The sequence below is a fragment of the Oenanthe melanoleuca genome, chromosome 9, assembly GCF_029582105.1.
Source record: "Oenanthe melanoleuca isolate GR-GAL-2019-014 chromosome 9, OMel1.0, whole genome shotgun sequence".
Classification (NCBI taxonomy): Eukaryota; Metazoa; Chordata; class Aves; order Passeriformes; family Muscicapidae; genus Oenanthe; species Oenanthe melanoleuca.
This window is the reverse complement of record NC_079343.1, coordinates 18,361,129-18,389,085: the sequence shown is the minus strand read 5'-3', so window position 1 is coordinate 18,389,085 and position 27,957 is coordinate 18,361,129. Positions and strand designations below refer to the sequence as shown.

Genomic DNA, 27,957 nt, shown 5'->3' with positions numbered 1-27,957 from the left:
AGTATCTCAAGCTAGAACATCTTCTAAAACAGGATGAGGGCCATTGCTGTTCCTTATCCACTGCCATTCCTAGGTTTAAAATCTTAAATGTTCCTGAAAAAAGGCTGGTTTTGCTGCAATGGGTTGTCTTCTCTTACAGCTGGTTTACTCTAGTTTTTTTGTTGTCATCTTCCTCTGCTTCACCTCCCCTGCCTTAGGTTTTTTGTCTTTTCTGATTATACTGGTGTTGGTTCAATAGATAATAGTAGTGTTGTTAGCATTAGATTATATCTTACTTGATCAGCATGCCATGTGCTTTAGAGGAGAGGGGTTTTGTGTTTCTGCTCTGGGTTCACTGCCATATGCCCGTGGTGAAGTTGCATAACCTGAAATGACCCTTTTCCTGCTCTATTACATGTAAGAATTAGAAATGCAGCACAAAGTCTTCTTGACATTGAAAAAGCTTGTTTCATATTTAAAAAATTAAACTGGCTTTTGGGTGTACATGATGTAGGATGTTGTAGAGAAAACCCAAGGACAGGGTCTTTTGTGTCCCAGCTCAAGTGTTGCTGTCTGCAGAAGAGCAAGGCTGATGTCACAGGAGACCGTGTCAATGAGTCACTTGTATCAGCAGCCCTTGATCCTGGTTTCCTTCTTGTCAACAGAAAGTTGATGTTAGCTCAAGTTAACAGAAGTGAAAGTAGTTTCAGCAGTACTAATGCTGGAGATAATATTGCTGCAGAACAATAGGAAGTCTGTAGGCTGCGTGGAGTGACTCTGCTGATGCTGACTTGTTTACTCAGGAAAAACAGAGACCTGCTGGCCTTCAAAAACCAGGACCCTGTGTGACCATCAGCAAGGATGGCATGTCTAGAAGCCTGTATTTGCTTTCCAAGTCTTTAGTTCACCCAGTGATTAGAAGCAAAAATTGTAGTCAGTGGGTTAGTGCACCCATATTTGTAAATAAATGTCATATGTAGCATTCTTATTGTAATTTAGTGAACAAATACAAGAAACTATTCAAGACAAGGGATTTGAATCCTATACTGAGTGTATGTACGTAGGATTGGCATCCATGAATTTAATATTCACACAAATGGAGGGTATTGATGTCAAATGTGAGCCATAATTGGAATCTTTGACCTCATTAATGATATTCATGAAATCTTCCCCTTTCACTTAATTTCTTTGGCCTATATATGGACCATATTTCATTACAATCTGCATGTGTTTTAAAAATGTTTTATCCTGTTTTAACAACTGTTAAAAAAAAAAAAGCTAAGTCCAGTAGCATAAGTTAAATTCAAGTCCATAATAACAATGTGAAAAGGAAAGAACTTGAATAAAGTAATAAACTGGGCACATGGTGTGACCTGGGAATGGTTCTGTGCAGGACAAGGAGTTGGACTCCATGACCCTTGTGGGTCTCTTCCAACTCAGCTGATTCTGTGAAACTGGCAGAGGAGCTTTTTCAAAATCTGCCGTTTCACTCTCTTGTAACTTGTTTTCTCTTTAAGCTTAGCTGACACTTTTTATGAGAACAGCCATGCACTTCTGGTAAATAGATACAGTAAGCCAAATAACATACACATGATGGGCTATGAAGAAGTGATTTTAAGTGTGTGCTTATTGATGAGAATCCAGAATAAAGTCACTGGTGGTTAAAATGAACAGAGGGCAGATCAACCATCAGAGCAGAGTCTTTTTTCATGAATAAAAGAAACAAATGTAAAACTATCAGGTACATAACGCACAAATTAAGGGGAAAATAGATGGTCAAAGGTTAAAGAGGGAATGAAAACACAAGTTTTATGGTCACAAGATCAAATGAGGCATTAGTTAATTTTCCTTTTTTTGGTGCAGTTCAGCAGGAGTTCAAGTAATTCAACCGAGTGATTGAACTGGAACAGGAAAGAGTGCCAGAAAAACTGGTTGCTAATAACATAAACAGAAAAAATAACCAAATGAAGTTAAGACTTGATGTCAGCATTTCACATTAAAATGCATTTGAAAAGGCTGAAATTCCATCCTAGTTCATGGAACCTGATTTACATAGAAAACAATTTTGTAACAAATATTCTTTTAACAGCTGATAAATTATTCTGCTAATAATCTGTCAGAATGAATTTAACCAAGAAGTGTCTGAGGCTCAGATGGTGTTTTCTGGAGACTGACCATCTGGGAAGCTGCAAGTAACCTGAGTAGTGAGTGAGGGTATTTGAACTGTGGGGAGGTGACTTAATTACGTAAATAGCAAATGGAAACTGCATTAGGGATGCTGGGGTTTTGCTCTAAATAGAAGATAAAATACAACTTAATATTTCCTACAATGGATACCCCAAGGTGATGTGCTGCTCTTTAGGGCAAGATCATTGCTGCCGTTTCTTGTACACATTTCATACTTCTTATGATAAGCAAGTGTTTGAGTTTGTGGCTGTGAATGCAGCTTAGAATAGATTGTTGGCATACCTTTCCATTAGCCTAATTCTTGGCTTCTTTTATATTTATATTTAACTTTTTCTGAAAACAAAATCCTTTTTGTGCTGAACTGTTCAATTTTGGTTATTAATATTTTTCCTATGTGGCTGCAGTTTACAGGGTTCCTGTTTTAAAATCCTCCCCAGTTGGTGAGCAGACTCTTGCATGTCCCAGTTCTTGGCTCAGACTGGGAGCTGAGGTGAATAGCCTGTTGTGCAGCAAAGTTGCTTCCACTGACCCATCCAGTTTTGTTTTAACTTCCTTTTTGCTGAAGCTGACAGAAATGTCTCAGCATATTGGCCTCCTCATTGCCCATAGGAGCAACTCTTGCTGTTTTGTTTTCTTTTTTTGTTTGCTGGCTTGTGGTTGTTTTTTTTTTTTTTTTTGTTCACACGTGTCTCCATGGTCATCTGTGTATTTCAGTTGAATTTCCTTTTCATCATAATGCAAACTAAATAAACTGCTGATGGTTTTGATTTTCAAAATTCCCATGTCAAGGCAGTTGCAGGGATTCCCCTGCTGAGATTGACTTGCCCTTGGACTGTCTCTGTTAAATCTTCCCATTTTCATCAGACGGCTTTTCAGTCTGTCCACAGTTGGATGGGGATTGTAGCATATTTGGCAAAGGAATGAGTGGTATATGTGATCCTCTGAAATGTCTCAGTTCTAATGTCCAAGTGTCTGGAGTTCATGGGAGTTGGGTGGTGAGGGAACTGGGAACATGGGGCAAAAACTGGGAGAAAACAATGTAATGATCAGAAACATTATAGTTCAGCAGATTCAGAATCATGTAAGCGAGTCCTGGACTCATTTTTTGTCTGATTTGGAGGACCATTTAATCTGTTATGTAAATCTTGAAATTTATGCTTTGAAAAAGGAGTGTTATGTGCGCAAATTCTAAATCATTCTGAAAAGAGCTCGTGGCATCTATACATAGCAAACCTATGGGGAAAAAATAGTCATTTTTAGGATTCCTGAGGTTCTGTTGTTACCCCAAGATAGATGTGGGACATTTTGCAAGTGCAGGAATGGAGAAACATCAGGATAGGCAAGTCTTGAGCAGAGTGTTACTAGAAGTGCCAAGTTACAGCTGTGATGGGTGACATCAACTTAAAAAGATGTTAGCTATGCAGGACTCATAAGTTAGGAACTTCTGTGCTTGCTTTTGAAGAAAAAAGCATTGCAGCTTAAGTGAAGTCAATTGTTCTGCATATTTTTGTGACTTGTAACTCATCTGGTGAAAAATCCCCAGTGGTTTGTAGGGAAAGGAGCTTGGGGTAAACACCCTTCCTTATTCTCTTGTCCTGGCATCATGGCATTTGTGTCTTTGCAGTGCTATATCCACAGCAGTCTTCCACTGGAAAATTGATTCATGTCAGAGAAATTATTTATTTAAAGTAAACTCAGCCTTGCCTCACACATCTCTCTGGCTACACCCATGAAATTTGCTAAGAGGTCAACTGAAAAATGTCCTAGAGGATGGGAGGTGGGTGAATTCACAGCCCTCCCTGGGATGGTTTATGGGAGCAGAGCAGCACTTAGGACAATTGGGAAGATGATGCTGTGTCTGATTTCCACAAGCAGCTCACTGCACACTGTATCAGGGTTGAGAAGTGACAGTGCAGTCTTACCCTGTGCCTGGTTTTGGAGGGTTTGAAGAGCAGTTGTGTGGCTACCTCAGCTTGAAATTCAGTGTGATACACAGCACCTCTGCCAGCATATGTTGAAATCCTGTAAGAGTGCTATAATTAGGAAGCTTAGTTGAAGAATTGGGTGAAGGAAACACTTGCATTCCTTAAGCACAGAGGATTTGTCAAAAAGCAAAGTGTTCCCTAACTTGCTATGAATTCCTAGGAGGATTTATGACGGACATCTTGGGTTAAATGAACAGGAATATAGTGAAAAGGGGGAGGGGGACAATTGTTTCTGTTGTGTGAATGCCATAAAATCCTCCAGAACACAGTGTTTTGAAGTAGGGGTTTTGCTTCTTTTTCCTTGTCTCATTTTATCTTGGTACATGAGGATTGTGGGATCTGTAAAGTGTGGACTTCACTGTAGGAAATACATTTATTTGTCACTTCAAACCAAATCTAAGCAAGCTGTATGTATTGTTTCAGTAACACCTAGAAAAAAAATAATTTGTTTTGGGAACTTTAAATCTACTAAATATTCACCAAGTGAAGAAAGAATGGTAGCCAGGCAGAAGTGCCAGGGTAACATTTTTCCTCACACTAGGGTAGTGGCTACAAATTTCTAGAGCTTCAGCTGTTTAATAAGGCATTCCCTAACTCAGCCCAACAGCCAGAGCCAAGAACAGAAAAAAGTGCCTTTCCCTGTGATGCTTTTACCTTCCCTCTCTCAGCCTGTTCCTGCAAAACACCTCCCTGCCTGCTCAGCTCTGGGGTAGCTCAGTGCCTGTGTTTGTGCTGGGCTCACTGGGGCTGAGCAAGGACCTGCCTGCAGGAGCCTGGTTCTGCATGGTTAGAAAATAACAGAATCCCATTCTCTCTCTAGTAGCTCTTTATTGTTTGTTTTTTCCAGACACAATTTGATTTGTTATATAGCTCTTTATCTAGCTTTGTTTTGAAATAAACCAAGGGCTAGCATTTAATCCTCATTTGGTACTACAAATATTTCATTCCCCTGGCCAGAGAAGTTACTGGATTTAGATAAAGATGACAATATTCAACATTGTATTTGTCTTAAGTCGGTAACAACTGGCACTTTCAGGAATGTCTAGAAAAGCTGTGTTACATCTCAGCACTTCCATTATCATTGAAAACTCTTCAGTGTATTTTGTCTCCCACAGAAGGGAAATTTTTTATTTTTGTTTTTTTAATGGGTGTGCTAGGAGGACAGACCTGATACTGACTCTCTGGAGGACCTTGGTCCATAAGAGAGAGTAGCAGATGGTCTAAGGAATATATATTAAAACAAAACAGCAAAAGTCCTGGACAAGAGACTTTGTTGTTGGCCTTTGGTGTTGTTTATTGACCTTGTCTGGTGAGATTACAATCTCTTCAGCACAGGAACGAAGTCCTATGTGTTTATGCAACCTTAGCACAATGGGGGCCCCATCTCAGAAAGGGATCTTTTGGATGATGCTGTTATTCAAATAAATGGCCAATATAATAATGTTCATTATGTCTGGTTTTAGTTGTTGGAAAAGTTCCTTGAGCAAAGAGATGTGCCTCAAGTAGAGCAGCAACATTTGAAGTGAAATGATTACAGTCCCCATGATCCCTTGCACGTGTTGCTTTTTAATTGTCTGTGTGTTTTGTAGATGTTTTTGTACCACTCTGTTTTATCCAAGTGTGTATAAAACCACATCAGAGATTTTACAAGGGTTCCTATCAGTGCATTTTGTGATTTATACTCAGTAGTAAAGATGATGACTGCCAGAGGTTTTTTGGTTTTATATAATCCTGGATTTGCAGCTTTGTAATTCGCTTGCTGTCTGTTTTAGAGTGCAGAACAGTGATAAAAACTTTGCACATAGACTTGTTTGACTTTTCCTTCTCTACAGCTCATGGAATTACAGCTGAGGAGGTGGCCACCCCTCCTCTGCATGGTACCTGCTCGTTTTCCTCCCAGGCACTAATTTCTGGTAGCCTTGTTTTGGTTGGGTTTTTTTCCTCAGATTTCAGAACTGCAAATGGAATTGAGGGTCAGGGTAAATAAGAGATGAATTTGGTTACATATGGCTGTGCTGTGAAAAATGCAGGTCGTTTGTGTCTAGAAAATGGGTCAGGTTTTAATTGCATTATCAAGGGTAGTTAATGCTTAAACAGTTTGCATCTCAATTTGAAAGGGAACAAAAACAGATCTGCTATTAACTTTTTAAAACATTTCTAAAATTATATTATATATGTATAAATCTGAAGTACAACAGGCCTAGAAAGCCCTACAAACCTTTAACCACTTGCAAGTGCTCTCAGTATTCTTCCTGACAAAATGAGCTCTTTTTGCTTTTCAGTACTGTATCTTGTGGCATATCACCAGCGAGCCTCTTCCCCTCTGAGTGTTGCTGTGCTCAACACACAGACCAGTTTGCATGAGCTGAGGCACAAAATGACATTTTCAGTATATTTTGAGTAGCTTTTCTGGCAGATGAAGGAGCTGAAGTTGGAGTCCATGAGTTGGCAGGGCTCATCCTCGTGCCTCTGCCTGCCTCCCATACCCTGCAGCCCCTGCTTGCCCAGGGTGTGTTCATGGATAGCCCTGCCTGCTTTCCTTGCTGTGCTGCACAGGTCACTGCAGTTTGCTCCTTTCTCAGCTGCAGTTCAGGTGAAGAGCACAGTGGCAAAGGATTTATTGTTGCTGTGGTTATGTAACGGGCTAGCCAGTGACAATAATTTCAATTAATTAGGTTAAATTCAGCGGAAAGGCAGCTTCTGTGGCATGTTGGAGGGAGAATCCTCTTACCAGGAGATCACCTTAGGCTGGCTCTGGAGCCTGTGGTTTGTCTGGTGGAAATTCGTCCCCTCGGCAGTGCCACGGAACCCATGGGATATACAATAGTCTGAAAATACACCATTTACAAAAGGGTGCTCATCTGTCAGCAAAAGGGGTAAAGTGTCCATTGGTTGCTTGATTTTTTTACTTTTTTTTTTTCTTGTGATTTGAAAACATTTTTGGTGTGGATTTTTTAAATTATCTCTATAAGGCAGGACTTACTAGAAAACCACTTGTCTTCATCTCCATAACATACCCAAACCTCTAAATTCTGTCCATCTTTCTATTAAAGATTAAATGAAACAATAAATTATGTCAAATGCCCTCCCCTCTGCAAAGCCAATTCTGCCTAAGGTAAGTGTAACTATAAAATAAAAAAAAAAATAATGTTTTCCTACTGCTGATAGCGTTGGCAAGCTTTAATGTGAGTGTTGCAAGTAAAATGGTTTGGAATAGGAGAAAAATCAGAAGATGTGAACTAGGTCTTGACTTGGTGCTGGTTATAAAACAGGTGGTGTGAGGGTGGTTGTGGTGTTACAGCTACAGAGGCAAAACTGCCTATTGATTGCTAGGCTCCAGTTTTTACTCATAACTGTAAGACATGTGGATTCCTACAGCTGTTGCTTGAGTGAAATTTGCTGATAATGGAGATTTTACTAAGCTGGTCAAGTAATAATCCTGAACATTTTTAAAATTATCCCCTTAAGGTTTAAATACTTTTAGTGTATATAAAGAAAAAACCTATCAGGGGATGGATGAAACCACATTCATGTCTTCTTTCTTACCTTCTTTTTAAGTACCTTTTAGCTTTTTTGCTTACAAGTGTGGTAGTTATTAGAAAAAATAAAGTGTACAATGGATTTAAAAGTAGCCCACGTGATGAAAGTGGCTTTGGATCCCAGCTTGCTTTGTATTTGTTTCTTGCAGATTTTTTTTTTCCTTCTGATTTTTTTTTTCTTCTAATTTTTTTAATAGTTGTAGTGTTAGAGTGAATTTTAGGATAAAAAGAAAATCTAGGAAATGGAAAACCATAGACAATCCTGTTCCCAGACAGCAAATGATGATCTTAACTCGGAATTCTCTTCACTCTCCTTGGATTTAAAGGTGAATTGGCAACGTGCAATATTAGTTACAGCTACAATTGATTTCTTTGTACAAGTACTTTGGTATGCATAAATACATGAGAAATTAAACAGCTGGCACAGGCCTCCTGGTTTTGTGTAAATCTTAAGGCTAAGAGGATGAATTTTAAAATTTTCTTCAAGATTCAAAGAGCTAGCTGTAGAAGGAAGTTCTGTAAATGGCATTATTAGGAGTGTGCTCTTGCAAGCTGATGGGAAGTGATGTGATTTTATACCAAGAGAAGCTGATCAGCAATATCTGTGCTTCTCTTCAAGTCTGTCTTTCCAATGTTTCTGAATATTCCAAATTATTCTGCTGTACAACTGTAAAAATGGATTTTCCACTGAAACATGAATACAAGTCACCTGTTGTTGATGGGATGGTGCTCCTTAGTCTGAAGTTTGTTTCAAGAGCTGTTTCTATGTAATTCTGTTTCCATTTCTGTTTTCTCTCCATGGCAGACATACCTGAAACAATGAGTCCTGCTCCTCTCTCAGCAGAAGGCTTGAGGCAGTTTAGTGTGTGCTGGCAGGGTTTTCCTGCCAGCTTTCCATCTTCACTGAGCATCCTCTGCAGGATGCTCTTTTTTGTGCTCTTCTGCAGATAGTGTAAGGCATCTGGAGAGATAAAAGGAAGAGAACTGTTTTCAGGGAAAATCACAAAACCTAAACTAGAAGAAAACTCAGTAAAACAGGTGATATTCTTTAAAACCATAATTCTCCTCTTCCGGAGTCCCAACACAGTCAAGTTTTGCCAGAGGAGTTTGGGGTTTTCCCATTTTGTTGGTGTCCCTTCCATTTAAATCCAGTCTAAAGATGGAGCAGTATGTTGTACTGCATCTCACAGTGCACTGCTTGTGGTACCAGCAATCAAAGCTAGTCTTTCTCTGGGAATTAATAAAATCAGATCCAGGAATTCCTTACCACCATCTCCTGGACACTCACTGCTCCTAGCATCACTGTGTCAGTGTCCCACCCAGCTTCATTCCAGTGCATTACTGAACTCTACTTCTTCTTATTTTATTTTGCATAGATTTCTAGATGGAAAAATGTTTGCAGCAGCTTATGTGATGTAATAAAGGCTATTAAAACCTAACATGGCTTTTGCACATATAGTTGCCTGTAATGGAAGTTAGGTATTAATTTGGGAATGCACACAATAGGGGTATTGTAATTGAGCAGTGGCTGACATGTCACTCAAAACTCAAAGTAGGTTGTACTATAAATATAGTCTCTTGTTTTGCAATTGACATTTTGCTAGTGGGTGGCTAATTTGAAAGGAAATAGACCAGTGATCTAATATTAATAACTAATTAATAGTTATGTGGATATTTTAAGTCTATTTTTCTGCTTATTTATAGGCATGTATTATTCATGCATGCTGTGTATCCTTCTATGAGTGTATGTTTAATTCTGAAACTTTTGCTTCAGTAACACTCAGGCTTTGCAATCAAAAGCTTGATAGCAAAGTTGGTATGTTCTTCAAACCCACTTTTTGAGGATGACAGTTTCAAAGTAATAACACACAACCACTGAGGGAAGTGAAGGCCTAAGAGGAAAATCAGTGATGCACTGTCTACATCTCACCTGCATTTGTGAGTCCTAAATCAGCATCATGCCTCTGTTTTCCTGTGTTTAAAGTAGAACACAGCAGTTTTTAGTTGTTTTTCTTTCCATTGAAATTATGTAGCTCAAAGAAAAATTGAAGAGGAATAAAATAGGAAGGAGCATCTCACAGGCAGCTTGGTCCTTTGGGATCAGAATAAAACATGTATTCAAGTGCTCGTTGCTTCTCCCAGCATGTGTGTTACTATACCAAAGAGATGTGATGTTTTTGTTTGCTCTGATGGGACAAACTGATGGGTTGATTTTATCTACCTATTCCCCCTGTCTCCTGCCCTCTCTCTCACACTCACATTCATCTGCAAATTGATAAGCATGTGTGATACTTGTCCTTTTAATGAATTCATAATTGAATTGGAAGGAAGACTGTGAGAGATTCATTGTACTCTGTATATGCCTGACATTTTAAAATCTGTTTTGTCACATATCCAAACATTTTTAAATGTATTCCACCGAACTCCACAGAGCAGTGCTGTGGTATCTGAGCCTTGACTGTTAGCTGTGGAATTTGTGTGTGTTGTCTTTGCATCTCATCCCTCTTGTGTGAGTGCTCAATTCACAGGGAGCAAGAGCTGCTTCCCACTATCTCTAGAGTTTGCATTACTCACTTAGCTACTGTCCTAGGAGGTTCAAGCTGTGTCCTAGAAAGTGTTTCCTGTTGCTGGATTACAACCCTGCTGCAGTTACTGTGGAGCTCACCTGTTAGTGGAAGCACCCGTGCTCCCTCCAACCACACGCTGCATCTTCTGCATCAAGGTCTTTGCAGCATTGGGTGCAGGTGTGAGGAAAAGCCCATGTTAGCAGCAAATGTGTAACAACAAGCAGATACAGCATTCTGCCCTTTAATACTCCACCCTGAGAGGCTGGGGGGGTTGCAGCTCTTTTCTTGTTGCAGGGCATGGCATTGGTGATAGATGGCAGCCCCAATGTCTGGGGCTTTTAGCTTCTGTGCCTTTCCAAAGGTGCTGAGCTCTTTTGTATTTGGTCTCCCCAAAGCTGTGTCTGTGCTCCAGCATAGTTCAGTGCCACTGTTGTGAAACAAGCAGCTGTGGATAGACAGATCCCATGGAGCCTCCTCCTTCCATTTGCCTGCAGATATCCAGGGATTGCAATTTCAAAGTGCTTTTGTTTGTTTGTTTAGGTTGTTGATTGGTTGGTTTTTTGAGCGGTTTTTTTGGGTGGTGTTTTTTTTTTTCCTGGCTCTTAGGCACTTTGCTGTGCAGAGGGCAGCTCTGGGCAGAGAACCAATCCCTAAAATCTTGTCACAGATGCAGGGATCTCAGCTGGGAGGGGCTGGTGTTTCAGGCATCACTTGGGATCCAGGCCACTTCAAGAAGTGCTTGAGGTTGCTGTCCATTGATAAAATGCAGCTGGCAGTGTTTGTCCAGCCCAAAGGACAGAGCTGACCCCAGTGTGCTGGTGCTGGGGTTTGTGTGTGGGGTAAATCAGGCACACGTTTAATATCTGCAGGACACAAAGTTTGATTTCTCTACTTTCAGAGTGAGTTGTTGGAAGTGACTGTCAGGGGGTTGTTTTGAAGATTTTGTCCCTGTGTATTTTTCTGACTCTTTTTGTGTGACAGTACATGTTTTTATTTTCAGTTCCCTGTGACTCAGGGAATCTTTTCTTTATGTATATGCTTATTGCAGGCAATATTTAATATAGTCCTGTTGATTCTCATGTAATAATGAGAACCCATCACAAGGTGCAGCTGCCAAAATTTATAGACATTTTGTTATTCTCTAGCAATAAAAAAAAAAAAAAATATCTCTTAATACTTAAAAATTTTTCAAAAATTCTCTTGTTTCATGTGTTGTCATGGTGTTAGGTTGTAGGTTGGACTTGATGATCTCAGAGGTCTTTTCCAACCGAAAAGATTCTGTGGCAGGTTCAGTGTTTTCTCTGTAAAAAGCATACCTGCACCTGGGCAATCCTGCTTGCCCTTGTAATATTTACTTGCTAACCTTTTGTATTAAAAATTGTAAACCATGTTTGTCAAATAACATAGCAGGTCACAACACTTTGGGCATCTTAAAAATTACCTGTCAGTCCTGGTAGTGCATTGGAAGTGTCTGTCAGACACTGGGAATATGAAGTAATGGTTCTTGTGTTTTGAGCTGCTTCTGATCTACCAATAAATTCAAGGAACTTCACATCTGCCCTGTGAAGGGTTGGAGCAGGAGCAATAGTTCATGTGTTGCAAGTAAACAAGTAAAGTTCATGAGTGACTCTCACACACACATGAGTTTTGAAGTATGGACTTTTTTAATGGCTGGGATCCTTGTTTGGTTTGGATGTACAGACTGGAAATACAGTTTTCCATCTGAATGGATTTTTGACTGTTTTTGTTTTAGTTTGTCTTATGTTCCAGAAGTATCTTGCTGGTGTTGCTTTGGTGTTTACAGGTTTTGAGGTGGTGTTTTCCTACACGAACACACAATTTTCTGAGTAGCACCACAAATAAATGTCCTTCTGCAAACATTTTTTTCCTCCCTCTCATATTATTAAAGGGCCATTGAGTCTGAAAATTAAGTAATGTAGCTTCCCACAAACATGCATATTTTTCAGCATAATTGGAAGATGTTTTGGATTACTGTCTTTAGGCCAAGAACCCAATTATAGGCATGGTTAGAACGCGATCGTGTGCGTTAGTCAGATTATAACAAGATTCCAATAATGTAAAATTGCTGCACGACAAATTAGTTTGTATAGTTTTTGACAGTTGTTGCCTTTAATAAACTAAATTATTAAGCACTACACAGCTGCAATGCTTGCAAAATTGAAGAAAAATAGACTCTGATTTCCCTGTCAGAATCTTTTCCACAGAGCAGGACTGCTCTGTGGTCTGGTTGGAGTTGTTCAGTTGACTTTGTGAATCTATCTGTCCCAAGATGATTTTCTCTGTGAGCAGATGAGAGGCAGGTTACAAGAGCTGCATACAAGACTTTGTCAGGCACCTTTTTACTAGACACAGTCACAATCTTTTGGGCTGACACTTTTTAAGCTAAGATTTGAGGGGGTTAATTGTAATTTATGGATTAATGGTGACTAGATGAATGCTGCCTGCTTATTTTCATTACAAACCTGAGCCAAGAATGTACCTCAAGTCTCCTGGCAGAGTGCAAGAGCCATTGGTGTGGTAACTCTATGTACCAGTTGAATTGGATCTCTGAAATCCAATAACCTGTTGTTCCCTGGAGTAAGGTGTTAATACAACACTAGAAAACAAAGCAAGATCTACATTCTAGCAATCAGGCTATTCAATCTGTAACTTTTTACACTTCTCTGTGTGAGCTATGTTCCAGCTGCAGGATAGAGAGCCACTGTGGTTGCCGAGTGACATTTGTATCTATGCTGGCAAGTCTGTTTTAGTGATAAAGACTTTAATTAGATATGACATACTTATGATACAACCTGCTTTTGGTCCAGTTTAGGACCAAGTCCCAGTATTTTTACATGCGCTTCCAAGCAAATTCCAGCCCAGTTTGGGGTGTGTGCTCCATCCCAGCTACTTGGTGTCTGAGACTCCAGCAGTGCACAGTCACTGCCCTGCAGTTTGGAGCTTTCCCTTTCACAGCCCAGGAGCAGCAAGGGCAGAGCTCACTTCTCAGTGTCCTTGGCTGCTGTCACTTGTGGTGTTCCAGCTCTTGCACTTTTCTCCTGGGAGAACACGATGGCACTGACTGAATGGGGGTAAATGGAAGGGTGAATCTCTGGTCATGAATTCAGAGGCAGGCACGAAGTACAGAGCAGCCTTCTGCTCTGAGTGCTGACACTGATATTGGGTGATGGCGTAAAATAAAGCTGCTAGAGATTGTGCACAGTGGCAAGGGCAAAAAGGAAAAGAAAAATATATTTATTTACCAAATTCTAAAATGGTAAAATGGAGGATTTTCAGGAATGAGAATGATGGCCAGCTTTACAGAGCTTTTGAGTGGCTTACATTTTGAAGGGTGTTTTTGGAAAAAGAGCTGTAAGCTCCAGACATCATCTTTAATGAGTGTGCAAAATAGTGGCTGTAGTATTTGCAGCATCAGTCATGAAACAGTACTGTTGGAGGCAGTCTTTAAAAACTAAATACTTCTGCCTTCCAGTTTTGTAAAAATGATTCCTGTGTTTGATTTTTTTCAATAAACATATCCTTGTAAAACTTAAACGCTATAAGCCAAGTAGTGTGCATTACAATCAGGCCAAAAAATTGTAATATCTGTCAAATAGAGAATTTCAACATCTTGTTTCAAAAACAGTTGTGCATACTTCTTGCTTCCTTCATGTGCCCTTGGCAGTCAGTCAGCTATAAGACTTTTTGAGTACCATTGATGTACTCTGGAAATATCCTCTGCACTTTGTAAATCGTTAAGAGGATGAATTATGGAAATGACAGTGGATAAGGAAGAGAAGCAAACATGCACATTCACTTGGGACATTGCCTTGAGGCTGGTGTCATTTGTTGGTTGGATGGTCTTTGAAATAGAGGCACTAGAGGGAATAAGTTGTAGTGAGGAGATCAAATATCTCATTTATAGTCATACTCGTTGCACAGAAAGAAAACAGCATCAAATATTATTAACAGGTGGTCTAGTGGGAAGACAGCAGTAAACAATACTTCCTAAAAGTGGATAATTCCTCTCTCCCTGATGGGCCACATTCAATTTATAAAATGCACATCAGTGTTTTTTATGAACATATAGTTTATTTTTTTCTCTAGTTTATTTTTTTCTATAGTTTATTGTTTTCTCTAGCTACATATGATTTAAAAGAAAAACAAGTAAAACCCTAGTCAGCCATTAAAAAAAAAAAAAAAAGAAAAATTACTTGTTTTGTTGAAAAAAACAAACCCTTTTTAAAATTTTTACAATTTTTTTTTAATTTAAAAATTGAGACCTAAATCCCAATCTAACAGCAGTAGGGAATTTGTTTAAACAAAATGGAAGAGAAGAAAAATCAAAAAATGTTGTGGAAAACACCCCACCAGTGGAAGAGGTAAATGGGCTCCCTGCTGATCGAGGAGCACGCTCTAGTGGCAGGTTAATCCAGCATGCCCATCCTCCACCTTCACTGCTATTAATCAGCTTCTTCAAGACAGTGACATTTTCACAATCTTTTTAAATTTGCCATTTCTGTTGCTCTCCAGTGCCAGAACAAGTGCAATGTGTTTACATGTGGCATCATCACACGCATTGGTGGTAGTGAGATGAAATTCCTGCTCTCTCATTAATTTTGCAGTGGGGAAGTATATGTCTATTTTTGCAGATGGCTTTTCAATGCATAGATATTTTAAGCTGCAGAGGGAAAGATTTCATGCTCATGATGCACAAATTCTTATGGAGTGTGAGCATTTTAGTAACAGACACAGTTGTTAAGCTTGCCTGTTAGCATCACGTAAAATGTTGGGTTCTCAAAACCCTGCACATTTTTGCAGTGTTTTCTCTTCTAGTCCTCTCCCTAAGGCTGGAAAATTTCTTTACTCCTTCCTCTCTTGTTCAGCTTTTTTTTTTTTTTTTTTTTTTTTCTGGATTGAGACTGTGGGTTTACAGTTTGATTCTCTTCAGATTTCTGAAATACATATAGATAGGTACTTAGTATATTATTTTTCTTTCTTACAAGATGCCTAACTATGAAGCAATCCACAGGTAAGGAGTAGATATAGTAAGGGAAATTATGCCCTGGGATTATAGGTGAACACCCTGAGATGTGCTTCATTTCATCATATCACTTGATAGAAATATAATTACATGTGATGTTTTTATCCTACATCCTTCACTGTATGTGAAGGGTTTTTTGCCACAAATTCTATTCACATCACTAACATAAAAAAAAAAAAAAAAAAAAATCATAGAGTCTTTCAGTATTTTGTCTCTGCAGCACATGCAATAGTTTTTATTCTCATTTATTAATTTGAAACAGGTTAAAAATATAATTTAAAGGATTTTCTGATGGTCCTGTTACAAGCTGTAAGTGCCTGCAGAAGCAGCTCATTATCAGGATCTATCTGAAAAATTACTTTTGTTGCTTATTCATTCCTAAAAGCCCTGTTAGGTTAGGCCATGCATTTAATTCTTGCTGTTCCCTGAGCCATGCCATGGCTGAGGTAACTGTGACCAGGTTTCTGCTGTTGTAGGGAGGTTCATGCAATGGTGAATTTCTCAGTGTGTTCTGTGTTTTCTGAGTGTGCTCTCTGGGGAAAATTCCTCTTAAAGCAGCTTCTGTTGAGGGTGTGGTGGTTCTCTCCTCTCCTGTAGGGCCTCCGGGTTCTTTCTTTTGTTTGGCATCAATTTGGGGTAATTTCAGTTATTTACTTGAGCAGAGTTTGTTCCAAATGAATGAAAAATCCTTAATGTAAACAGCAAGTGTACAAGGTTCAAAGCATAAAAGTTGAAACTTACTGCTGTGTCTTGTTTGTTCAACCAGCAGGATCAACATCCCCTTTTAATGACCTTTTGCACTTGGAGTTAAAATTTTATAAGCTTTTTAAACTTTGCTTCTGATTATTTTTTCCAAATTAAATTTTAGCAATGCAGCTGGCATATACAGTTAGATTTGTAGAAATGATCAAAGCAGTACATAATAGCCTAGCAGAGAACTAAAATTACATTAATGGAGGGCCAGGACCTTTTCACTTGGTTCTTGTGAACTACTGTGTTACAGGGAGGACCAGGACACTTTTCCAGTCCAGGGTGGTGGTATCATTGTTTTGGAAATTATTGCCCATTTGGCTGTTGGAGGTTTTTCAGGAGTGAAAGAAGTTTGCTTGATTCTCTTGAATTTAAACATGGAAAATGATTGCTGACCAAAATACCGTGTGGTTCCCCAATCAGAAAAGGAAAATCATATTCAAGTCTTACTGAGCTTTAGCAGCAGACTAAGTAGCAGAGGGTTTCTTAGAGGTCAGTGGTTGCTTTTAGGGTGATGGAAAGTCTGAAATGTTAAGGCCTGTTTAAGGCATGTGTTGCCTTCCTTGGTTTTTATCCTACTATTAAGGAGGTGCTTGGGGAGTTTTAGTGTTATTTGTAATGTGTTTTGTGAGCCTTTGCCAATGGAGTTTAGTACTTAGAAACTTGTTTGTTCTTTTCCAGGTCCTCTTCCAGAGGGCAGAGTTAGCTCTTTTACTATTGAGTGCGTCCTGCTTCAAACAGCATTTTTTTGACATGTGGATTCTCTTGTGGTGCCCAGTGTTCCTGAGCTTCTGTCTTCAAACCTTAATCCCTTAGTTTACATAAGATCACTTTCTAATGATTTAATCTGTAATGAATATTGGTGGTAGGAATCACCATGTTGCACAAATACAGGATCAGTAGTTACTCTGATCACAGGTGTGTCATGTATTCCTAGGGGCTGTTTACATTTTGAAGCAGAGATTAACTTCATCAAGGTATTTTAAGGATTGTTCATATAACTCACTCTTCATAATTTGTTGGTGTGAAAATCAGCTCCTGAGTGGTCACTTGAAAACACTGGATGGTTTGATCATAGTTTTTATTTTCCTGTTGAATCATTTTAGTATGTATTGGTTAACACTGCAGGATCTATTGCAGCAATCCTTGCCCCTTTGTAAACTTTCTCTGGAGTTTCAAAGTTCCCCTTTGTCAATGTGGACAAAGAACAGAAGTTTCTTTGAAGCTTATGTGCTGATCTGTAGTGGGGATTTGCTTTCAACTAAAAGAGTGAGAAGGGGATAGGGTTGAAACTGATTGTAATTTGTTTTTAAATAGATTCCATGTAAATAATCAAGGTCTCTAATTTTTGTTTGTTTATTTTCTTAACAAAGCATATATTGTTATCAGTAGGAAACTGAATGTTATTTTTATTCTTTCAGTAAAAAGACTGGTAGAAAATTAGCTTTTATCCTTTTTTCCTCCTTTAAAATAAATATTGATAGAAACTATCATAATATGGTTTGTGTTACAGGTGGTGTAATACCAGGGGCTGTACTGCTGCCACATCACAATTTTGTGGGGTTTCAGAGAGTAGTTCTGGTAAGGACACTCAATGATTTATCTATTTATTTGTCATAAAAGTGGACTGTAGTTTGGTACAATTTAGTATTACATGCATTTACAGTATTTGTTAGGTATCAGTTTCTGCACTGAATCCTTACATTAAGTGTTCTTTTAGTCAATGGTCTTTAACACATCCTTTTGGAGCTGTTAGTGTCTCATGTGTAAATCTGTGTTCATTCTGTTGAGAGTTATGATATAACACATCAATTCACAGTATGGAAATTATTAATAAATAGATCTTTTGTCAAAACACATTGTAAAAACTGCATTGTCTCCTTGAGGTGTGGAGTCACTATTGCCTCAGTTCTTAAAAAAGGATGAAAAATTACTGTGTTTTTGATTATAGTATGTTTTTTTTCAAGTGCTCAAGTCTTGTCTTCCTAACAGAAAATACAAGTGTGTGTTTCAGAGGGTAAATATCCAGACCGTGTGCTGTTATTAGTGTCTGCTTAAATATGATGTACAGTCATGATTTTGCAGTTGTTTTCTTTAAATGTACATAACTGCAAACTCTGTATCATTTCTTTTGAGTTTGGAAACTTTCCATAAATATATTTTCTTATCTCTTCTCCCTGGCTGGAGTTACAAGGGAGATGAGATTACCTATGCTTATTCTTAGAAAGGGAAAATTCCTTGTGCAGCAGGCCACCAGCAGCCATGCTCAAGCATTGTGCAAGAGCACAATTGAGCATTTGTTCCTTCAGCAGGAGACAACTGAGACCACATTTGTATCTGTAGAATTTTTAATATATACCATAATTTAACAAATGTCTTGTGGGTGTAGCAGATGTCTTCTTTCCCCAGCACCCCCTTTTTTTTTTTTTTTCCTTTCTATTTTTTTAAATTTTTTTTTAAAATCCACAGTCTCTTAAATTTTTTGGCAATCTCTCTTGGTGTGCTTAGGTCATTAGAGGGCACTCAAAGACAGGGAATTTGTTTTAACTAACCTCACCTTTCCAGTAGACCCCACAAGGCAGAGGAGGATATTGCTGATGTTCTTTGTGGCCTTGCAGGATGGTGTTGCACTGGCTCTGCTCCAGCACATCACTTAAGCAGTTGAAGGCAGTGGGGCTGGAATAAGTTTAAATATTCTTCTGGATTGATCTGTATCCATGTGCACTTTGCAAAAACAAGGTGGGGTCCACAAGAACTTCTCAATGGGATTTTCTGGTCAAGCTTAGACACAAATAAAGTCTTTATGTGTTGGAGATACTGAGGAGAGGGGTGTCCTTGTTGAGAAGTCTCTAGACTGATAAATGAAGGAAGCAAAAGGTGTTGGAAGTTAAGTGAACAAAGACTGAAGCCATTTTCCCTTCTGCCATTGCATTTGGTTGGTTTATCTAAAATAATAGGGCATGGCACTACTCACAGTGTGATTTCCAGTGCTGTAAGTCCATAATGCCTTGAGCATGCACCACTCATGCATGTAGGCTTAATTTGGAGTTTCTAGGTCTTGGAGTGGCAGAAAATGGGCTTTCAGATTTTCAGGAGAGAAATGGCTTTGGGAAGGTTTGAGTAGCATCACTCAAGAATGTTAAATGGCAATTCTGCAAAGTAAAAACATCATAGCTTTATAAATATTGTAAGAAAAGAAAGATGATGGGAGCTCTTTGGAGTCTGAGAAATAACTGAAAATTTTTCAAAATGTTGTGAGCAATTTGTGCAGTACTTATTAAAGTATAATGTCATCTGGAGAAGTCATGGACTTCTTCCTCACTATCATCTCTTTATTTTCAAATAATGCTCCCATTACTGGAAATGGGTGAGCAGAATTTTACGTGCACAGAATCTGTTTGAGGCGAGGTAAAGATAACCAAAGAAGGTGAGTTTCTTTTTGTGAAAAGCCATCCTATCTAATCTGTTTGACTCTGAACTAGCAGAAGCAGTTACAGTGATTGGTTAATTCTGCAAAAAGCAGAGTAGAGGTCACTTGTGGGACAAGCTGCAGCCCATTTCAGTGCAGCTGCCTGTGTAATAGTGGCCTGCAGTTACAAGGCAGGGTGTATTTCCAGCTCTGCTAATGTTTTAGCTTGACTCAGCAAAACTGGTTTTTTTGCACAAAGCTGTGGTTGTGTTTCCAACTGCATCAGTGCAGGAGCATTTTAATTCAAAATAGCACCTTCTGCTGGAGGGGGGTCCTTATCAGACAGATGAGGCATTGTCAGGTTTTGAATAGTTTGCTTCAAAGGGGATTAATTAAAAAATTAGTGAGAACAGATGTCTGATGTTGGCCTGAGCAGTCAGAAAGAAGAGGAAATGTCCTGGGTTTGAACTTTTTATCTTAATTGGATCCCTTGTGACTTTCAGCCCATTTGATAAGAGTTTCTGCAGTAGACTCACTCTCCTGCTTCTACTGTACAAAGCCAACAACTTTAAATTTTAAGGTTTTTATGTGTGGGTATAGGCACTCAGGCAGGTTTTTGCATACAGCTTGGGAGGCTGATTCCTTCACAAAACAAAAACTTTATATACCACAGGCTGCTTTAGTATAGCTTTTTTATATCCCATGTGCTATACAAAAAAGCAAAATAGTGTTTTTTTTAAACTGCTTTTAAATGTATTTTTTGAATGTCATTATATATTCTTCTACAGGTGTGTTCAGGCTCCTTTTACCAGTTAGACCTTCTGTAGAGTGCCAAATTAGCAAGAGGAACATTTGGTATGCTGCTTTAATCTTCTAAGATCAACAATGCAATTACTTCTAGAGATGCAGGTGACTTTGCAATGTGTAGGAGCTGTCTGGGGCTGTGTTATGGCAGGCACAATCATCCAATCTCTGGGAATTTTTCCTTTACAGTAGTATAAATATGCCTTTAGACTTAAGCACTGATGAAGTATCAGAACTTGGCACTTATTCAAAGTTGTCCTTAGTGTGGGATAATTTGAGTTAGGCAAAATATTCCAATTTCTACAGGCAAGGAAAGAAGCTTGTTTTTGTGTTTCAGGGCTTTCTATAAAAGACAAGACTTCTCTTGATGATTCAGATATTGGAACAGTTCCCAGTTTAAAAAAAAAGGTATATTTCAGGGTATAGAAAATCTGGTCAAGGAGACTGATGGCACTGACATTGTCATGTGCCTTTTCCATGTATTATAGGCATATCACCTCAGCATACATGCTATTCTTAATATGCTGTCAAAAGACCCTTGGTACAGTTTCATTTTGACAAAAAAAAAAAAAAAAAGCAGATGCTGAAGGCAGAAGGGGGATCAGCTTAATGTCTAGACAACTTTTGGAGGCATGAGTGAGTTTTTCATCAAATATATATGTATGCTTGAAGGGAAAAATCAATACAACTTCTTATTGAACTTTGGGTATAGCTAATATATAGATGGAGATGTCTCTGCCAAAATACACAGCACTAATACCTAGACAGTACAGGTTTTGCTCATGGAATCTCCACACTCAGATTTGAGGTATGGCACAGGGTAGGACGCAGAGGTGCAGAGATGGAATGTCTGCATTGAGGGTGGTTCCTGCAGCAGAAACTGAAAATTGTATAGATAAAGGGAAGAAACACTTGCAGGCTTGGAAAACAATCTGTCCCTTGTTGCAGAGTTCCTGGGGTGAGGTGTTTCTGTCAGAGCTGCCTGTGTGCCCGCCAGGGTCTGGTGTTGGGCAGTCCCACAGTGGGACTGCACCGAGGGACCCGTGGTTGTCACCCCACTGTCCCCTGAGCCCTGTGCAGGAGGCAGTGGCAGCTCTGAAGGGGCCATCATGCCCAGGAATGCCCAACCTTTCATTTTGTAGAAGGAAAGCAGCACTCTGCCCTAATGACCCACCCCTTCCAGCTCCAGGTCACCTTTTCCAGAGCTGTCCCAGGAGCTCACTCCTCTTTCCAAGCCTCCCCAGCACAGAGATGCTGCTGGAGCTGCTGTTGCTTAATTCCTCTGTAATTTTGTGATAGATCACAGCAGTACTGTGACTGCCGTACAAAGCAGTGAAAGAAGAAATGTGAATTTTTACATTGGTCTCACATTGCTGATATTTTCAGTTGCAAATGGAAGATAGGATGAGTACAGTGGTGATGCTGTGTCACTGCCTGGGACAATGAATCAGGGCTGTCTGCAGCTGCAGACACTCTGAGTGGCTGCCCAGAGTCTGTAGCAGGGCTGAGATCATGGGTATTAAACCCCTTCTGTAATATTTGATATAAGTTTAACAAATAAGAGCTTTGCCTCTTCGAATACAAAAAGTAATGTTTGTCAGACAATGTTTGTTTCTGAATTTCTTGCATGGCTTTTGAGAGATGGGTCTTGGTAGGAAGTAGACACAAAAGGCAAGAACTTCACATCCTGTCCTTTGTTAGAAATAATTCTTATATGGCATCTGAGTGATCTAGGTGCTTCTGGAAAGTTTAGCTACCTAACTTCAAAGTACACCTGAAATTAAATCTTGAGGTGCCAGAGTGGATGCAGTTGGTTTCTGATCCACTTCATAGGCCCTTTTCTGAAATAAATTTGTGAGTGTTAAATTTGTTTTAATTAGTACATTTTTTTTTTATTCTTAAATGAGAAATATGTGATTTTTTTTCCCCTGCTAATTGGTCTTTAATTATGGAGGAAAAAAAAACCCTAGGTGAAGATGGTTTCATACAGCCCTTTTGCACCTGATGTTGTTTACACTGGTAACTGATTTCTGTATTTTGTCCTCAGACACTGCAGTTTGATTATTCCTGAACAAAAATGTGCTGTAGTTCTAAGATGGCTTCTTAAAGACTCAGAGCTGTGGTTTGCACTTCTTAATTCTGGTGTTGCTTTTGCTTGTATTTAAGAGTAAGACGGTGCTGTAGGTGGCATTGCTGGAGCAGTAAGAGGAAAGGAGGCATTTTTTGCAGATTAGCAACCAGTAGGGCAGGGATAGTGCAGGAGTGTGGGAGTAGAAACAGCTCATGGAGATTCACATGTATTCTGGGTTTGCATTCATGTGACCAGTTGCAGAAACACGTTATCTATGACTTCTGGTTTTGCAAAAAGTGGTGAGGGGGGTTTCCACTCTGTTCCAGATCCTGCACTCAGAATGGTTATTTACCTGCAGATTCCCACAGGCTCCTTTCAGGCTGCCTTAGTGAGCAGAGGTGGATGTGAAACTGCTTGGGCAAAGCAGAGAGTTGAGTTTTTAATCTGAGGGTAAACTTTCTTAAGCTTTCTTTAGAACTCCATTCATGCATAATGCTGCAGTCAGTTGTGAGTTACACGTCTCTAAATCTCTTGAGGTGAAATTCTGCTGGCCAGCTGCATTAGGTTTTTTAGCATGTCTAATATCTGGGTAAATGGAGAAAAGCTTGTTTAAAGTGCAGTGTATTTCTGCTATTCATGTTCACAAGTGCCAATCTATCTGTTTGCTATTAATCCACAGGTCATGAGTAATACTGACCTTGTCCTAAGAAGTCTGAGGTATTCAAGGCTTTTGATAAAAAAATCCACAACAAACCCCTGCATTGTTAGTATAACTAATTAATTGTTTTCCCTGTCCAAAGGGCACACTCTTCTTTTTCTTCAACCCAAATTTAAAAACAGATAAAGAAATCTGGCCTCTTCTTCAGTTAAGGAGCAGGTTCTGATGTAGTTGCTCTGTGATTAATGGCCACTAAAGCTGGAAATTCTTTCCTTGTTAACAGTTCATATTTTCTTGACTTGAAATTTCAATAAATTGTAACTAAAGGATCTTCTCTATATCCTGTGGGGTTGTTAGGTTGGATGTTTTTTGTTTTTCACCCCATTATGGTATTCCCTCACAGGGATTTTGTGTTTCATCCTTAATTTTTCAGAAACCCGGGACTCAGAGCTGTTACTGTTCAACAAGACATCTGCCTCAGGAAAAGAATTGGCAGCTTTTATGCATCACAAAGGAATTTCAGAAAAATTATTTATTCCCAAACTAGATTCTGCCAGAGTACATAATTCCAAAACTTATTTTCTCATGGGAAAGGCATAAAAGACTAGGCTTAACAATGGGGAAATAAGCTGGGTTTATTTGCTTTTAGAGTGGATCAAAGGCTCTTCAAGACCTGTTCTGTGCACTGAGCACCTCGTTACTGCCTCTCTCTTTTTCATATGTTTATATCCTTAACACTGCTGAAGCTGTGCTGTGCCTGATAATCCCTGATCTTTTCCAAAATAATGTAGGGATCAGGAAAGATGCTCACAGAGTATCCTACCACTCCAGGAAATGCTTCTCCTGCTTCATTTATGTGGTCAGTATTATTTATGGAGTAGTTCTGTCAACTTATTATACTGAAAATAATACCTGCACTTGAAAATAACTTTGTACATGCTTAAAAAGCCGAGATGAGACTGTTCAGGCTCAGACATGAGCAGGGTAAATGAGTGGGTGGATCTTTTGTTGGAAAAGGTCATGTTCATGTGCCCAGACTGATGCATGTTTGGTTTTTGGTTTTAGTTTGGTTGCTCACTAGAAAAGAGGAACCAGTCCCCAAAGACCTGCAGAAATTTAGTGTAGCTACCCAAGTAATGATAACCTTTGTAAACCCAAATCTCAATAAAAACCAAAAATACAGCGTTTGCAAAAAAGCTTCTTCTAACACCGTCAGGCAGGAGTGGCCACCACTGAGTGTTTCCAAACTTGGACTCTAGCAGAATTCACTGCTCTCAGAACTGCTCAGCCTTGCAGGTCCCCAGTCACACCACAGAGCACAATTTGGAGTCTTCATTTAGGTGTTGGTTGTGCAGAAGTTCTGGATGTGCAGTCTGAATGGACTGAGCAAGGAGGTGCAGGAACCCCTGCTCTGGTCCCAGGCTGTGCACCTGCTCAGGTGCTGGGGGCTCAGGGCACTGCTGTGCTGGTTACTCAGTCCCAATCACCTCCAATTCTTGTTGTTATGGCAACATTAAAAAGACTTCCTTTTCAAGAGTGAGGGAACCCACTCTGGTAAATACACTGAAGTGCCTCAGACAAAGGCCTTTCTCCTGCAGGCAGTTCAGGACATGACTCAGGGCACCAGGCTATACAAACAAGGACAAATAAAATGAACAGGGTTTACTTGGACAAGAAAACACCGTTGTTGATGCTGATTTTTTTTTTTTTTTTTATTTTTTTTATTTATTTGTGCAAAATGGCAACTTGGGCTTTTGGCAAAATAGCAACTTGAGTTGTAATGGAAAATCAATGAAAGGAGGAGATAGAAAAGGAGTGATTGAAGGAGGTACAGATGAATGCTCTGGAGAGCAGATGGAGAGATGGGCTTAGGAGTGCAGGGTATGTGTAGCAGTGCACGGTGAGGAGGTGAAAACCAGGGCAAATGTGTGACCACAGGCTTTTGAGATCAGATGTCAGATAAGAGATGAAAGCTGGAAGATGGATCACCAGCTTGGGAAAGATAGCAAGAGCAGTGGGCAGAAGCTGCAAGAGGATTCACTGCAGGAAAAGGGAAGAGGAGCCCATACAGCTGTATAAAAAAATCCCCAGTCAGGATAAGGCTGCTGTTGTAGGAGTGCAAAAATACCTTCCCACAGCTGCTTCTGGGAACTACATCTGCTGTTTTATTGCCAGCAGGTAGCAATGTAAATATTTTAATAATAACAAATAGAATCCATGCCAGGCTATACAGTCACTAATCACCATTCCATACAAAGATTTACAGAACACACAACCCCCCCCCCCCCTCAAAAAAACCACAGACAGCTGAGAACTGATTAATTACAAAAGTCTGCCCAAACTTCAGTGGTTTTCCATGGAGAAATAAGTAGCATTAGTTGGAGAATGAGTCTTGTTTTGTAAGCCATCAGCATCTAGGAGCAGCCTAGTGAAAAACTGTGTCACTGTTAGTGCACCAGTATCCATCAGCTCAAGCAATTGATGTAGATGTAATCACTGTCTCTAATAGAAATAAAGTCAGGGTAATGGAACATTGTCACAGGATCAATGTCTCCTGTTTTGAAAATAAACCCCCTCAGCTTTGCTTTTGCATTTATGTACCAGCAGGCAACCACATCATTCAATTCAATTGACACAGTCCCTTAGAGCCCTGAATGATCTATTGTGGGAACATCAGGAAGAACATATTGGAAAAAATGGAATGTTCCTGATCAAACTTACAGGCCACGTTATTTAGTAGGTTTTCTAGCAGTGAAAAGAAGTGAGAACAGAAACTTAGCACAGTATGGAGATTTTTAACCCTGTTTAACTGTTAATTTCTACAGGTTCTCGATCAGAAGGATTGAACCACAGGAGTTGTGTTTATTTTCAGTGGTGGTGTTCACAAATAGAAAAGCATTTTTGGACCTTGCCCCTCCCCACCTTAGTCTCAGCAGAAGCCCTTGACAGGGCTCATTTTGACTCACTCAAGGGCTCTTCTCAATCTGTTATTTTCTCAGAATTTTTACACAGTTTGATCCAAGCGAGGTTTAATGGGTGTGCTCCCACATTCATCCATAATTAATTTCTTGCAAAGGCTTTAATGCAGCACAGGAGATCAGCAGCCATGCAGTTGCCTACTTAAAACTAAATGCATGCCAAACAAGGTGTATAGAGGATTTTAAACAATGGTGCAGAAAAAGCTTTTTCCAGTTTTCACCTTTCTTGGACTTGCTTCCAGCAGCTGTTCTGTGTCTAGATCCAGGCAGCATTAGCAGGCAGCTATTTTAGCACTGAGTAAAGCCATTGAACAATTTCACAAAGCCTTCTTGAGACAGGATCTCAAAGTTTGATTGCAGAAGTCTTTATTTATTGGAATTAGGTGCTCCTGAAGGACTGTGACTCTGTCTAAAGGGACATCCTTCTAATGGCCTAGGAATGGAAGCTGCAGAGCTTGTTTGGTGTTACCACTGTTCCTGAGGTGCCCCTCTAATAAGATGATTTTCCCTTTTGAGGGACAGATGGACAGATGTCTCTCCCTGGCGGAATGCCAAGCATTTGTCTGGTGCTTCCCTCTCCATTACAGAGATATATTTAGCACACACAGCCTGGAATTTGGACCTTGCAGGTCATCTTGAAATAATCCATACTGGCCAACCTATACTAGTGCTCCCTCAGGTGATTCTGCTAATTCTGGGCATCAATCAGGACCAATCATTTTCTAAACAGCTTTGCAAATGCCACATTTCCAGTTTTGCTGCCCTAATCATCTGTCCACCTGTGTGTGGGTAGGACAGTCTAACCCTGAAGGTCATCCCATCAAGCCACAGGTTCTTCCTTCCTAAAAATGCTTTTAGTTTGGATTAGGCAATAGATCAAGGAGCATTTCATAATGTTTAGCTATATTTCCTGTTGTGTTCTGATAATTATTTAAATATTGAGAGAGGGTGGTGGTTTAATCTTTGGACTGCTATGTCTGGACAGTTTTCATTTAATCCCAGTTTGTCTCCATCAGGGAGCCTGAGCTCTGTGATTAAAAATCCTTCACTGAACAAGATATTTGGGCTTGGGATCTTGTGGGGAGTCAGGGAGGGGTGGCTTTCATGAAGTAATCAAAAATGAGGCAAGACCTACTGCTGGAGGTTTTACTACATGTTCTGAGCAGCTGAGTTTGGCTTTTAAACTATAAAGGAACATATTTGCATCTGCAGAAGGATGTATCAGGACTAACTTAATTTCAACAAGGTTGTAATTGTCATGCAGGAGAGTTGTGCCTTTAAAGAGATGTCACAGAATCACAGAATGATTGGCACTGGAAGGGACCTCTGGAGATCCTTTAGTCCATCTGTGTCTACTTTCATTGTTACTCAGAGAATTGAAAAGTCCTTAAAATACTAATAAACAATATGTCTTTACTATTCTGATACAGGAAATAAGGAGAAAATCTTCCCCAAACATCATTTTTTCTGGTGTTGCATTGTCATAATGAAAAGAAAAAAAGTTTTAGGAAGATAGACTAAAGTGTCAATACCAGAAATATCCCTGTATCTTGGTCAACCTGGGATTTCCAAAATGTGGCTGCCAAGAATCACTGCAAGATGCCCTATAGCTGTCCAGGAAGATGTATTTTCAGCTCTAGAAAGCACAGGAGTTTTCAGCTTTGTAGCCACAGCCGTGGCAGTACAGCACTGGATGTGCTGTCACTTGTCTGTGCTGTAACATCCGGAATTCCAGCCCCCTGGGTCACACAGCATATGACTTTGGGGAGGAGATTCAGAGTTCAGTAATTAAATACTACTTTGCTCTAGGCAAAATCAACAAATGGGCTTCACTTGCAGCATATTTTGTAACTGTACTCAGGCCTGGGCTGCATTTTTCAGATAAGTAGACAGTAACTTACTTTTAGCCAAGGTTTTTGTGTTTTGTTGTGGGTTTTGTTTGGTTTTTATTTTTTTCCTTCTCTTCCCTTTCAGGGTTGTAATTCT

At 39.6% G+C, this 27,957-nt stretch overlaps 1 protein-coding gene across 11 annotated transcripts in view; it reads left to right on the top strand.

Moving 5' to 3' along the window:
- Positions 1–27,957, top strand: part of TBL1XR1 (TBL1X/Y related 1) — a 107,326-nt gene that overhangs the window by 50,580 nt on the left and 28,789 nt on the right. For 9 of the 11 annotated variants that reach the window (XR_008841179.1, XR_008841178.1, XR_008841175.1 and 6 more), the window contains exon 3: positions 17,565–17,632. The exons of the other annotated variants lie outside the window; for them this stretch is intronic. The gene's annotated coding sequence lies outside the window, so the exon portion shown is untranslated. The remainder of the gene's footprint in view (positions 1–17,564; positions 17,633–27,957) is intronic. 11 annotated transcript variants of the gene reach the window in all.